At 44.0% G+C, this 15,876-nt stretch overlaps 1 protein-coding gene across 1 annotated transcript in view; it reads left to right on the forward strand.

Annotated features, from left to right (window-relative positions):
- Window positions 1–15,876, forward strand: part of ESR1 (estrogen receptor 1) — a 1,629,997-nt gene that overhangs the window by 149,720 nt on the left and 1,464,401 nt on the right. The gene's annotated exons all lie outside the window — the stretch shown is intronic.

Raw genomic sequence — 15,876 nt, forward strand, 5'->3', positions numbered from 1 at the left:
CATCCAAATTGGGGCTCTGCTCTGAGAGACTTGCTACCAAGGAGAAGAATATTCCAACTCCAATAGTCTAAGCTTCTTCCCTCCGCCTCCTGTACTGTGAATTCCCAAAAACAACAAAAGGTTCTTCTAATGCTCCTTCAACCAAAGTCTAGCAACAGGGTAATTAAAATCAAAATTCTTTATTGCCCTGTGATGTTTCAGTATCATCTTCTTAAATGGAAACATAGTTCTGCCCACTTATTGGTAGCCACATGACACATACATAGTAGCCTCTCCTACAGGTAATCCATTTGTTGATGTTAGCTGCCTTTCCCATTGGTAACTGATGTGTTTTTTTGTTCTTGCTACCCTTGCTACCCTTACAAGCTTTGCATTTTCCCCATTTGCGGAAACACTTCTGCTCCCTCAGCCATCCCTCCTTTCTACCCTGTGTGTCAATGTAGCTATACAGTAGAATGTCTTTAATGGATTTCAATTTGCAGTTTATCACCAGGGGATGGATAGGTACCTTGCCTCCTATCACAGGATCTGAACTTTTGAGTGCCAGTGTTTGGTGATCATGCGCTTGATGTTATTCAATTCACTGTTGAAGGTGGCACTTGGTCGTACTTTATTTTGGTCATTCTCCTCCCTCTCTTCCTGGTGAGGAGACAGTCTCTGGTCGCCTTGTTTACTTTCTCACAGTTTTGAGAATCTTAAAGGGATATCTCCTGGCCCTGACCCTATGGATTATTTGTGCTCTCCTCCTCTTGGTAGACCTGCCCAGAACTGCAATTGTGTTTCACCCTCAGGAATTCTCCAAATGGAATACTCCATTTGAGTTTCTTTGGGTGGTGATTGCTAGCATAAAGTACACTATTTCCCACTGTGCTTTTTTGGAAGAGACTCATGTACGGCCCATTCTCTGGCCTCCCATGAGATATAAGGCATAACTGCTTTTGGAATGTTGCTAGATTGTCATGAATTCACAGGCAACCACTTTGTGAAACATGTCTATTTTGTCACTGACATACACAAGGCTGATTCTATAATGGTCCCTGCTCCCGATCCTACCTTTGAGAGTTGTACCTAGGAGATATTGCAGGTTTAACTGCTTTAACTGATTTGGAGGGAGCAGAAACTATATGGGCTTTGGAGAGGGATTCCCTTTGCTCTTTAAACCTCGAAATGTACAGAACAAATACTAACCATTTTAAACCCCAAGCCAGGTGCAAACCCGCTACCCCACATGGCTGTGCAAACATGTTTCATAAAGTGGTTACCCATGATCTCATGAAAATCTAGCCAAATTCCAGTCTCAAGTGCTCCATAGTTTTATGTAGAAAACAGACTAAATACAGTCAATTATTGACTTTTTTCTGTGGAGGCAACTATCAGCATTATAATTGATGCCAATGACTTGCTTGGAATTGAAAATTTTTATTAAGAGTTTGCAATTAAATCACAATTCAAATCAGATCAGGTCAAGTAGAGCCTAAGTGTGTAAGGTATCATTTTTGAAGCAAATACATTGAACCCAAAGAACATTATAGAGAATGAATAAAATTTCTCTCATATGGATTTCGTCAGTAATATTATTTCCACCCTGTCCAGTACAAAACACCTTTCTTCCTTTGCAAGACAAATTATTTCATTAACACCAGTTGGCAGAGCATTACTTTCTTATTAAAGTCATAGTAAGGAGAAAAGAGGAAGACAGAAAAAAAGTTTTCAGACAATGTTGCGAAAGGATTCACGTGAAAGACCAAAGGTGAATAAATAAAAGAAACCCTAAGTTAATTAAAAAATGCATGAACGCAAAATCTAGCTCTGTAGTAAGGGTGAATACGATGGTATCAATATAAAAGATGTGTATCATCAGAGTAGCTGGATAAACAGATCTTCACTTGTGATAAAGCAATATGATTCACAAGTATCTAAATCAGTAATGAAGTTGGGTTCCACCTATGCAAAATATGCACTCAGTATCCTACTTTTGGATGTTTTGTAATTCTGCCCTTACCAAAAAATGGGCTTGTGTACAATCATCAAAGTCATATTTTTCTAAATGTCATGCAACCAGATATTTTGGGATGCAATTAGTTATTGTACTCCAGTATATTAATATCATTTTTTGAACAAGAAAAATGGTGCTGACGAAATACATTTAAAGACATAGCCACATGATAAAATAGACCAAGTATTCAGATTTACAAGTCATATGTTTGGCAATGCTACATTCCCTTTCTGAAGAGGCTATTGTGTTGTGACATAGTGGGCTGAGTTAAAACTTGATTCAGGAAGCAAATCTTTTCTGATTTGATGTAGATCCTGTCAGACATTTAAACAAATTAGCATTTAAAGTGCTCATGTTGGGCTTAAAGGGTTTAACCTTCAGAAAACATTAGAAATATATGTCAGTTCGACAGTCAGAAAGGTTAGCCTATTTAGACAGTAGTCTATAAACATTCCCATTACTACATGCTAAAATAAAAGGATTAAAAAGTGACACATCCAATAAAAAGGACATGCAATGAGGTAAGAGAAATAAATCATGGTTGGGGGATCTCATAAAAACCCACCAATTCCCTTATATATTAACTGACAAACCTTTTAAAATCCCTGGTATCACAATTAAAAATTCCTCCCAATTGCACACATAGGGGCCTATTAGGATTGCGGTTTTTCCGCATCCTCCGGGCCGGCGGAAGCCACCGCCGGCCCAGAGGATGCGGAAAAACCGCAGCGGACCCACCAGAGACCCACCGCCACATTAGGATGGCTGGTGGGTCCTGTTTTCTGTCCGCAGCTATTCCGCCGCGGTTGGCTTACAACCGCGGCGGAATAGCTCTAATATGGTGGAGGTGTCTCTCAGACACCGTCCACCATATTAGGAAATGCTTGAAAAGATGCTTTTCCGCGGCGGATTTTCCACCGTGGAAAAGCATGTGGAACTTCACTGCGGGGGCCCGTTGCGGGCCCCCTATGTGAAGGGGGGTGGGGGGTGCACATGGGGGGTACCTATGGTACCCCCCTGCATTTGTATGCAGAGATCGGCAGGCACCGCGCGGTGCCTGCCGTTTTCTGCATACAAAAGCAAAGTATGCATTTTTTACATTGCGGCGGGTGCAGCTTGAAGCTGCACCCGCCGCAATGTTAAGGATAGAGGATGTGACCGCCACCCTGGTGGTCACATCCTAATCTTCACGGGGGGAACGCCGCTGCCCATGTGGACGTTCCCCCCTACTCTATGGTGGCGGACGGACTCAGGTCCGTCCGCCATCATAATCGGACCCCAAATGTCTAAGATCCTCATATTCACCAGAAAACTGAGGTCTTGGTCATGGTTTGTAATTCCATATTTGACCAAAAGTGGCTTTAAAAATGTTTTCCGTTCATTTAAAAACCATACGCAGTCCAGTGAGATGGGTACCCGGTACATTTTGTCTTCAACCCACAAATGCACTTACCCCTCTCATCTCTCTTTACTGCTAATGTCTTCCTATCTGCATAATATGGGTTTATTGCAGCCCTAAATTTTACAACTGCATCCCTGAGCATGGTATTGGGTAAGGCTTTGATATATATATAAAACAATCGTCATCACTCAAACTATTTAACAGAAAATGAGTGGAGGATTTTCCTCTCACATATTGCAAGCCCTCATTCATCCCTAGCACAGTTAGATGCAAGAGTGCATAGTTCCTGTTTATGATCCATGGTACTTACTTCCACTGGTCCAGCTTTATAGTCAGTTAAGAATATATGGATGGTTGGGCCCGGCTACCAAAAATAAAAATAAAAATATTGGCTGAGGGAGATTTTTCCCCCATTGTTCATTTTGGTACTGAATTATCCGATCAGATGGCTGCAACCCTGAACAAAATGTTGCAGTTACCATTACAGTACTCGGGGACTCTTTTCCCGAGTTCTGTATAAAAAAATGAATGGCCACCTATTGGTGCAGGGTGGGCACACCCTGAGCCCCAGGGCCATGTGGGGGTACCCAAAAAGATCCTTCCATCAATATAATTTAAAAAAATAATTGCGACCCTGTATTCCTGTACAGTTTGTAATTGGCTGTTGGGCTACTTCATTTTTTTTGGGTCATTTGTAATTACTCTAATTCAACAAAACTACAAAATTTGGTATTGGGAAAAATAATTCATACAGAAGAGAAGATTTGCTGATAGGTTTCTTGCACTGGGTGTGTTAGATATGTTCACTGAAGAGTTTAGATAAATCCTCAAATACCAACTTAAAGTTTAGTAATTTCAAATTTCTTTCAAAATGTACAATCCCCCAGCTTAAATGTTGTCTTCAGTAAAGGGCAACATTTTATAGAATTTGCAAGATTTCATTTATTTTCAGAATGTTCATGTTTGCAAAAACTCATGCATTTAATTTAAAAAGATGGTAAGAACAAAGTGGCTGTGGGTGGGTGTAGGCTCTAGTAAAATGCCCGGGTAAATGGATGGTAGGCCTTGTCCTGTGGCCATCTCTCAGTTTCCAAGGCCAAATGCTATGTAAATGCAAAAAGCGGACGTAGAAAATCAATGCACTTCCTAATAAAAATAGTTAATTCACTGGATAAAAACACAGTTAAAGGTTAGTTACTGATCAGCAAGCACAGCAAAGAAAAAGCACTGGAATTGACGAGTTATAGTATGAAACACACAACTTACACAATAACTCACGTCTTGTCATGCATTGCTCTTGGTGGGTAAATTTTCTTTCACGCGGCATCGAAAAATGGATGCACTGAGAATGCTGGAGAGAAGAGTTATACCTTACACAGATAGAAAGATTACATGTTGGGCAATGGAGTAATATAGACCTGTATCACCATTGCCGGATTCTAGTAACATTAAAAAACATGAGGCAGATGGTGGAGCCATCCCTGAAGGAAAACAAATTCCACAGGTTTAGAATATTAGATTATGTGACCACAACATCGTTCTCCAAGCCAGCACGTGCCTTGAGTTCCTTTGTAGGTATCCACAGTCCCATGAAACATTGATACACACAACCTCAATTGTGAGATCCTTTACAACAATCCCTTGGTGTCTCCTCTGCATACATTTTCCATCCTGATGATGACCCTACTCTAAATAAACATGTTTTGTGGTCAAAACGTAGATAGACAACTACTACAGTAGACTGTTTTTAAATTGTTCTAAGATCAGAACCCTCCCATTGGGAGTGTCTGCTTTCCCATCTGAATGTTCTTTTCAGTCACATGTAAATACTTGCATAATGTATAGCACTTGCACATAAATTATTCACTCTATCGCTTTCACTGCACCATCAAAATCATAAATAAAACATTTGCAATTTCACAACTTTTTACCTTAAGCTCTTGAGCTGGGAACTGTAGAGAGGTCTGGTGCCGAATGAAGCGTGGAGCCTTTGTAGGCACAAGCGTAATTCTTTATTCTCCATACAGGAGAGCGCCGGGGTCATTCCCACACTTACAAGCTCCATGTGGGAGAGGGCCGTTGGTGCTCCCAGCTTGCCTCGCGGCATCCTGCGGCGAAAGAACTAGAGCGCCACACCACATATCTCCCCCCTTTGGGACAAATAACAATAAGGAAAATAACAACATGGAGAGGCCGAGAAGGGGATCCCTGACATATGTGATCTGCAATTATCAAGTGCCCGCTGCAAAATGCAGAAGGCGAAGGCAGTGTATGCAAGGAGCGATGGTATCATGACTTCATATTGTACTCCCTGTACCTTTTGGGTAATACCACTGCTCTGCCCGTGCGTGTGCGTGTGGAGGGTGTTTGAGTCACTTGTGTCTCCCTCATGTGAGTACTAATTTCACTTGTGCTTCTGTGCTAGTCACTTCTAGGAATAGCGGAGGTTTGACACCTGGTGTCTGTCTCTCTGGTGCTTTGGTTTTCCTGGTTTCTCTGTTCCTGTGTGTTGTCTGTCCTTTCTTCACTGTCTCCTGTTGCGCCGTTTCTCTGTGTGTCTGATTTCGGTCTATGCTCTTTATCATCCAATCCCCAACGGGTGTTTGCCTTTTGTGATGCAGATTCTCCTTTGTCCCATTTCATTACTTTATTGCATCTGGCCATTCTGCTGTGGGACCATACTTTTCCATCACTTAATAAAGCCGATCGTGAATAGGTTTCCTTCACTTGCAGAGGGGTGCTGAACTTACTGTCACCTTTTTCTGTAATTGTGCTAGTTTTACTCGGACCCACTCCCCTTTTTCTAATGACACTTCCTTTACTTTGTGCCGTCTGTTGCAGTGCTCCATGTAGATTTTCTGGGCCTTTTCCAAGTTGCTGCGGACCACTGCAGGGAACCACTTGCTCTGTAGCGTCAGGTTCATCCACGCTGCTTTGTCTCGTGTGAATGGGTCCCTGCCTCTTAGAATCTTAAACGGACTATATCCTGTCATTGTAGGATTAATGCTGTAAGCCCATACCATGTGTCTGATTTCCATCTCCCAATTCTTGCCAGTGCTGATGGCAGCCTGGACCCATCCCATGATCACCCGGTTAAACCTCTCTGTAAGGCCATTCCCAGCAGGATGATATACTGGGGTATGCTTGGTCACAATGCCATTCCGTTCCGTGAATGCTTTCCACTTCTCTGACGTGAACTGGGGGCCGTTGTCGCACATGATGACTTTCGGTATTCCCTCTCTCAAGAAAGTGGCTGTAAGGAAGGCCACCACCCTGTCCGTGTCTGCTTTTTTGCAGAGGTCAATTTATGGCCACTTGGAATATCGGTCAATAAGAACGATGTCGTACTTGGGAACGCTCCACGCATCCAAAATAGGACCTAGAATGTCCACCGAAAATTCTTCCCATGGGTTGGCAGGGTTTGTGAACTTCCCCAATGGTGGTCGTAGCATGGTTTGCGCTATGTCCACGTTGCTGCGCCGCTCGCAGGCCGTACATGCTTCCCCACCTGGCTGTCGACCGCAGGCAACCAGTACGCTTGTTTGACCCGCTGTTTGGTCTTAACAATGCTTCGGTGGCCCTTGTGCAGAATCATGAGCAAGCAGTCCACCAATTGTTGTGGAGGGATTACTTTTTAGCCCTGCAAGAGGAATATGTTGTTGTCCCCTATTGACAATTCTTCTCGGGTTTCCAAGAATTTCCGGAGGTCGGTGTCTGAGTGCCTCTTCTCTGGCCACCCCTGCTTGATGAATCTTTTGACTGTCTCAAGATGGGTTTCCTGTTCATACGCTGCTGTCCAGTCTTGTGCACTTATGACTTCTTCCCGGTCATCCGTGAATGCTATCATGTACTCGTCCCATTCTGTGCACTTAGGCGCCTCCTCCATCGCCGCCGATCTACTGAGATAGTTCGCCACTTGGTTCCTGTTGCCAGGTAGGTATTCTACCTCATATACAAAGTCCAACAACCTGAGTGTCATTTTCGCAATGCATGGAGTGGCACTAGTATGTCCAATAGACGTAAGTACTTGAACCAGCGGCTTGTGGTCTGTTCTGAGGAGGAACTTAGAACCCCAGAGGAACTGCCCAGATGGCTGCGAGCATCTCCTTCTCAATGACACTAAACTTTTCCTCATTGGGGGCGAGGGATCGGGACGCGAAGCTGATGGTTGTTACTGCACCGTCCTTGGATTTTTGCACCAGGACCGCTCCCAACCCTCTGTCACTGGCGTCTGTAGTGAGGATAGAAAGTACATTTTGTTCGAAGCCATGGAGAGGCACGGCAGCGCAAATGTCATCTTTGATTTGCAGGAATTCCTCATTAGAGGCGGCAGACCAGGCAAAGGCATTCTTCTCTTTCAGTATCTGGCGTAAATGGTGCATTTTGGTGGTGAAATTTTGCACGAATATACTGTAGAATTCGACCATTCCCAGGAATGAACGAACCCTTTCCTTGATCTGTGGGATATGTGCCGACTCGATTGCTTCCACATTGGCATGCTTGGGCGATATCCCTTTGTCGCTTATTTCATGACCCAGGTATGTGACCGTGCGGAGGCCAAATTTGCACTTTTCCCATTCTGCTGTAAGACCATTTTGTGACAGTATGCGTAGTACAGTAGAAAGCTTTGCGTCGTGGTCTGGTTTGGTCTTTCCCATGATGAGGATGTCATCCTGGAAGTATTGCACTCCACTGATGTCTTTGAACAACTTATTCATCAGCTTCTGAAACACTGCTACCGGAGATGCAAACCCGAAGGGCATCCGCCGGAACCTGTAGCAACCAAACGGTGTGATGAAAGATGTGAGTTTCCTACAGGCGGGGTGCAGCGAAATTTGATGATACGCCGATGTGAGATCCACCGTGGAGAACCACTTGATGTCTTTGGTCTGGACCAGCATTTCATTGATTTTCGGCAGTGGGAATTTGTTCACTATGATTCAGTTCCCTCAGGTCTATGCAGAGGCGCACCTTTCCGTTGGGTTTGCGTGCGACTACCAATGGCGCCAACCATTCTGCACTCTCAATTGGCTCGATTACCCTATTGTCTTCTAGTCGTTGTAGTTCCTGTTGCACTGCGTCCCTGCAGTTGAAGGGGATGTTTCTCACCTGTGGCTTACAGGCACAACACCCTCTTTGAGGCAAATTTTGTGGGTGAACTTTGTGAATTTTCCTATGGTGCAGCTGAAGACGGCTGGAAAGTCTGCCTTCCATGTGCCACTTCCATAAGTTTGCGGATGGTCAGTCATGAGTACTTGCATTGTACCCCCTGGGTTTAGCTGTATCCCTAACACCCCTTGGTCTGCCCATCCCAGTACTGAGGGACCTTTTTCAGCTACGTACAGTTTTCCCTCTGAGGTTCTACCCTTGAACTCAAATCGGAGTGGGCGGAAGCCTACCATGGGGATCTTCTCACCTGTGAAGGTAACTGGGTGGATGTCAGTGGGGAATAGATGAGTGCCTATGGTGTGAACAAAATTCAGTTCCCAGATATTGTATTGGATGATGGTGTATGGGGACCCTGAGTCTGCCACCATGGACACTTGTACACCCCTATGGACAATAGGCAAGAAGGCTTTTTTGTACTGGAGCGGTCGATACCTAGAACTTTGTCATCAGTGCAAAGGACACATTCCTCCTCATCCTCACCCTCCACTCCCTTAGTGTCAGAGTCGCGCAGGACTCATTTAACAGATGATTTGCGAGGCTTACGTCTACACACCTTCTCAAAATGTCCCATTAACCCACAATAAGAGCATTTGGCCCTAAAGGCTGGGCACCACCTGTCATTGGCTGCGTGTGTGTGACTGCCACACCTGTAGCAGCTATTCTTGTGATCACTGGGGGTCGATTGCAGTGCGGTCAACTTGGGCGTGAACTTCCTGTGGTGCTTCACCCCGACTATGGGTGGAGTTTTGATGTCGTGGGAGGTGTTGTCCATCACTCTGTACACCTTGGCTTTACTGGCACTGTCCTTTTTCGCCGCCGTTGCGCATCGGTTAGACAGTTCAGCCTTCTTGACCATGGCTAGGATCTCGTTAAGTGGTGTGTATCCGCTGACCCACAACTTTTCCTGTATGTTAGTATTCACGGTGTGCATTATTATCTGGTTGCGTACCAAGTCATCATGAAGAGCGCCAACTTTGCAAGTGACTGCCATCTTTTTAAGCACTGCCACATAATCGTCCACAGATTTAGTTGAAAAAAATTAATGGCAGTGCAGACTACAGGCTGGTAGTGACTGTCCAAATCCTCCAAAGCATATTGAAAAATGTCGCCGTCATCGGGGAGTCTCGTCTTCTCCACCATGTTCTCGTACACCCTAAGCCTTTCGGGCCCCCAATTATGCAATAGGATTTTCTTCCTGCGCTTGCTCGAAAATCCCTCTTCCCCCTCGTCTTTTAGAGCCGACAGGTAATTCAGAAAATACCCCTTCCAGTTTCCCCACTTCATGGGAGGGAAAATGTTTGCGCACACATGCTGGCTGACCGCTGAGGCTGAGATCTACCAGGTGTGGGCAAAGAACTGCCAGGTGCAGTCTGACCGGGCGGAAGGGCTGGCCCCGCCTGGCTTGTGAGGTTGTCAATCTCGTGGTTCTGACCTGTGTGCGCCAGGGTTGAGTATTGTGGCTTGGGGTTGCACACTGTCCACTAATGCATAGGAGACACGCCCTGAGCGTGGGTGGACGGATGCACTTTGTCAGCGGGTGGATATAAGGTCTCTTGTGCACTGCTAGGTGAGGCTTCTGAGGTTGATAGGGCTCAATGTGAGGTGGCACCAGTGGTGTGTCTGTGGAGGATGTCTTGAGTGGGTACCAGTAAGCACTCAGTCTCTCTTACTGCGAGGGTGCAGGGATCGTGGCCTCTCTTGCAGGGTAGCAGGATGGGGTAGTTGTGCCCTGCCCCGCTCCTGTGCTGCAACCTGTGTCTCTAGACTTGATTGCTGGCCTAGAGGGGGTAACTGTGCCCCTCCCCCTTACTGCTGACTTTGTCTACCTGCTTGTATTTCAGGCCCCCCACTCGCCTGAGACTGCAGTTGTGCTGGAGTGAGGGCGGGTCATAGACCAGCCTCGTTTACCTCTGCTGCGCTCTCCTGGAGTGCTGTGTGCCCCGAGGGCCCTGATCCGACCTGTAGCTCCGAGCGTATTCCCTCAGCCTCATTGCCAGTTTGTATAGAGGTCTGGTGCAGAATAAAGCGCGGGGCCTTTGTAGGTACAAGCGTAATTCTTTATTCTCCGTACAGGAGAGCGCCGGGGTCATTCCCACACTTACAAGCTCCGTGTGGGAGACGGCTGTCGGCGCTCTAAGCATGCCTCGCGGCATCCTGCGGCGAAAGAACTAGAGCGCTACACCACAGGAACCAGAACCCTGAATATTCCAGACAATATGCCAATTCTATGGCGAAGCCATTTTGAGGTGGGACTTCCTTTTCTGGGGTCATGCGCTACCATTTTCAGCCTGTGGATATATGAGATTTAAAAAAGCAACCAGTTTACCACAATTACACACTACAATTGACAAACTGACTCCAGACATTACCTAAGAATGTAATATTTCAGGAAAATTATATTTTCGCACTGTCATAAACCATAATTTTTTCACACTTTAAGTTTACTGACTTTCTTAGGATTCACACAAAGCTCAAATGAGATGTTCGACCCCTGCTTAAATGTAAGCCTATAAGCAGGCTTGTGGACTTCTTAAAGGTAAAAAAAATGCATACTATATAGACTATTTGATTTTTATTTCTTAATAATTTACTCGTATTATAATGGTTTACAATATTTATTTGTGTTGTCACTTGAAGATCATTTTCAGCCGGTAGCGACTCATTTTTTTACTTCAAGAATGAATTTTGAATCTCAGATATAGAAGCCAAACTTTTTGCTACCCCAGTGAAAAAACTTTCATAAAGACATCAATATATACAGCACAGACAATGCCAATATGTACATAATTTACAAAAAAGTTTTCAAGTCTATTTTTTAAAAACTTTCAGTACATGCAGTACCAATACTGTGTGCATGTTGGACAAAAGTGGTTTTTAGTGCTTTAGGAAAAAAGCTTGCATATATTGAGATTTGGTCTGCATGTAAAAACACAAAATAAATATTGGAACCCATGGTAAATTGGGGTCACTATTTTTCTGATTACTATAAGTACCACTAGCCTCATTTCTCTGAATGTAGTTGAGCCCCATGTCTGTATCATTACTCATATAATAAACCCTTCAAAATCACTTTTACAGTGTGTGTATCATGTGTATCATGTGTGGCTGCTGGACCTGGCCATTGATCACTTCCACTGCTGGTGGCTAATTAATGCTGTGCATTAATTTGGCTATGTGTTTGCTGCAGAGACTTACTTTGGGCAAGGCCATCGTGGCAAACCCCGAACCAGGACCAATTCATAGTGCATGCAGCCTTCAGCCATACACGGCGTGGATTGGATGCAGAAGGTCTCAAGCAACAAGCCCTATCCTTTGGCTTTATGCAAGATGGATTATCTCCATGATTAAAAAAGACTAAAATAAGTCCTTCATTCAGAGGATTGCATTGGTTTACTTTGATGTAAATCTGTCTAGCAGTTGCTGAGAAATTGGCATTACAAAAAAAGTGTTGGACAGTTTTCAAAGTGTTACATTACAGAGATAGGTTTGCCGTTAATTCATAAACAGTTTGCTAACCCAGGTTCATAAACTGTTTATGGGTCCGGATTTCAAAAATAAATACATTCTATTGAACAAGGGAGCTTCTCTCCAGCAGTGGCAGCTGCCAGAGAAGGGGGTGGAAAGTTGGGGACGTTGGAATAATAAGCAACAAGTACATCGCTTAGCTTTCCGCTGCCGCTGTCTCTCCATCATTCCTTTTCTTCCTGGCAAGTCCAGGACCAGGAAGCACGGGGCTCCCATAAGACAATCACAATGCTACAATGCAGCATTGAGCATGGTCTGAGTGTCGTGGTTTAGCACTCAGACAGGGAAAGAGAGGCAGGGCATGTTCCCCACCAAGTTGTGTGATGCAGCCTGGTGGGGAACATGCTAAGAATGCATGACGGTTTGGCCGGACCAAGATGGCCGGACAAACCGCAATGTACACTTTGAGAGTGTGCACTCACCACTCCTCCTAGGATCCAAGCCCAGCCCTGTATCAAAGAAAAATAAAATGATAATAAAAAGGGTATTTCATTTTTATTTTTTCTGCTCTGAGAGCAGTGGGGCAACGCACCTCCACCTTAGCGGAGAAGCCACCCCTGCTCTCCAGTCTTCTATTCTGAGTTTTCTGATCCAAAGCAGGGTCAGCAGACTCAAATGCTTTAATTTGGTTAGCTGCAACAGAAAGATTTCTGTAGCATGCACCATTACTGAGCAGTGTGCGCAGAACTGCGTCAGATGGTGGAGTGGAGACTACACTAGACGTATCAAAGAATGATCTTGGGAAAACATATTTGTTGTACCTTTGATATTTAAAGTTGTATTTGTGTGTTGAGGTTAGAGTCAACCCTTTTGTCAAAGGGAAAACTCATGTGCAAAGATCAATGTTATTACCTTGACAAGAGACTGTGATTAAAAAGAGTACAATGTGTTTTTGGTAGGTACTACTAGGCTGGCGATCAGCGTGAACATCATGACTCTCATAATGTTTTTCATTGAGATATCTCAATTCTCACCATCTGTTGTTTTAAGGGGTTCCAGCAAGATGATCGGATTTAATTGACATTGGCTTATGGACGTTAACCCCCACCCCCAAATATGTCAGGATTAGAGAATGTGACTTCTCCTGCAGATGGCCTTACAGGATTGACCTCTTATCCCATCCTTTGCTCCTGAACAATCCCTTATTTACTGATGGAAGTCGAAAGGTCAAGAACGGAAACTATAGAAACTAACCCTGGATATTAGATCCCTATTACACTTTGTGGATGAGAGGCAACATATAAATGTACATATTCAAACAGATGATATAGGTCTTGTGTCGTTATTCTTTTTTTTATTTTCAGATGTATTTTTGGTATTCACAGGAATGAGATCAGCCAACGCGTTTCACCCAGAACAAGGGCTTCTTCAGGGCAAATAGTGTTGGTAAGAGCGATAACGTGTCAAAGGTTTCCAAGAATGCGTAAATAGTAGAATCTGGTCCAAGTATGAGAAACTCCCGTGTTGGAGAGTATGTCTTGAGGAAAGCAAAAGGACCTGAGAGTCGCGGTGTGAGAGTGGTCAGTTAGGAGCCGTGTCCGGTATGCGTCCTTCTGCCAGCGTTTTTGGTGTGGACATAAGGCCATATGTATCAAAATACCCTTTTGCGATTTCTTAATAGAGATTATTAAGGAATCGCTATTTAGAAATCGTAAAATGGTATGTATGTCATTTATATGTTGCCTCTCATCGACAAAGTGTAATATTTATTTTATGATCTACTGGCAGCAGATCAATTGAGGTGGGCAATATAGATTGCTAATACTGTGACCAGTTCTGGTAGTGCTGTCCTCTAGAACCCAGTTGCTTGCTCTGTAAAAATACTGGATATTAGATCCCTGCATATTTTCTAATACTGACACTGTCTATATGTACGAGGTGAGCCTCGTACAATGGGAATGTGGCACTCCAAATTGACATCCTTGCTGTGGTTTCCAGAAAAGAAACACAGCAGTTTTTTTGATAAGTTGTGAAAATTATCGTTACGTTTTTATTAACGGAATTTTATATAGCACAAACTTGACCCGCTACAGGGTATCAGATCGCTTTACATAGCACCAGTTGCGTTACATGAGGACACATTCATTTTTGTTAGGCTCAGGTAGATTAAGTGATTTGTCCAGAATCACAGGATGTTCAGCGTCATTGCCGAGGCTCAAACCCAGTTCCCCAGATTCGAGGTCGACCGCCCTAGCCGTTAGGCCAACTCCTCTCCCCTATGTGGTTCGCCTGCTTAATTTGAGCCACTGGTTTCCGGTGCTCAGCACCAGCACTTAATCATCAACACCAGACCTTTTTTCAAGCATTTATGGGGATATTAGGTGATTTTACCAGAATAACAGGATGTTGAGCCGATGCCAAGACTCAAACCTGGTTCCCCAGCTCCGAAGTCAGCAGCTCTGGCCATCACACCCCATCCTCTCCCCACTTTCATGGTTATTATTTGGTTCTGTTTTAGGCAGGGCTATCAGGAGAAATAGACTGTTGCAAGCTGCTCCTGACAAGAGCCCCCGCATTTATGTTTGTTTTACAAAATTAACCACTGTGTGGCTCAACAACTCATTTGTAACCTGGAAGCATATATGTCTCGATTTGCACTATGCTCAAATCATCACGTTTAGTGTGTTTCATTTGAGATGAAGCCAAGCTTACTGTATGTGCTGGCACATGCTGGTTTAAATGATGCAAAAAAAGTGAAGAAGAGTTATGATGCTTTGATGACAGCATGCTGTCTTCACAACCAACAGAATTGAAGGCTAAACACATTTTATTTCTGGTAGAGTACGAATCTTGGCATGCGTACACACACATCGAGAGAAACAAGCTGTTGAGATTTCCATTCCTATATCTCAAATATGTGTTTGGATTGGCATAATTATTAAATAGTGCAAGTTATCACTTCAGTGTTTAGTTATCACTTCAGTGTTACTGTATTAATGCTGTTTGCACAGTCATACAAGACAGACATTAGAACACAAGTATTTTAGTGATAGCATTGCCTGTTAAATACAGATATATCAGTATTTATATATTTTTCTACAAGCAAATCAGATAGCAATGCCACAACCAGTAGCGGCTCACAAAGGTAAGAGCGGTGAGGTGGTGGGGCAGGGCGGGGTGTGGGGTGGTGGAAGTCGACAGACAGCGAGATTAGTAATGGGAAATACATTCTTAAAAACAACTTACCTTGTGCTCGCCACATCGCCAAATAGGCAATGCGGTGAGTGCAAGGTAAGTGGTTTCATTTATTTATTTCATATTACTTATCCCGTTTTCTGTTAACTTCCACCAACGCCCACCTCGCCCTGCCCCACCCACCCCTCTTACTTGTGTGAGCCGCTACTGGCCATAACATTTTACTATATACGGGGATGTCTACCTGACATCTGACTAAAAGAGCCGCTGCTTTCAACATGATCTGTTAACAAGGTATAGATGGTGTTTTGACATCAACGAAAGTAGAGTGTTCCATCAGATTCGGCGACGCCAAATTTAATCTGTTGATAAAATCTTCACTTCTGTGGACTAGATTAAGACTATCCCTCAAACGCTGGTTGTCTAAAAGAGAGACTCTTTTGGCAGTTTATTATAGGGCAACAAGACCCAAGGGCCTTAGAGGGCTTTACAACAGAACTAGTTTACCTTGCACACCTTGTCATTTATTTAGCTACAGGGAGATTAAGTGATTTTCCCAGAATTACATGACGTTGAGCTTAATCCAGGATTCAAAGCTGGCTTCTCGTGTTCCAAGGTCGGTAGCTCCGGACATTAGTCCATATCTCTT

The sequence above is a fragment of the Lissotriton helveticus genome, chromosome 6, assembly GCF_964261635.1.
Source record: "Lissotriton helveticus chromosome 6, aLisHel1.1, whole genome shotgun sequence".
Lineage (NCBI taxonomy): Eukaryota > Metazoa > Chordata > Amphibia > Caudata > Salamandridae > Lissotriton > Lissotriton helveticus.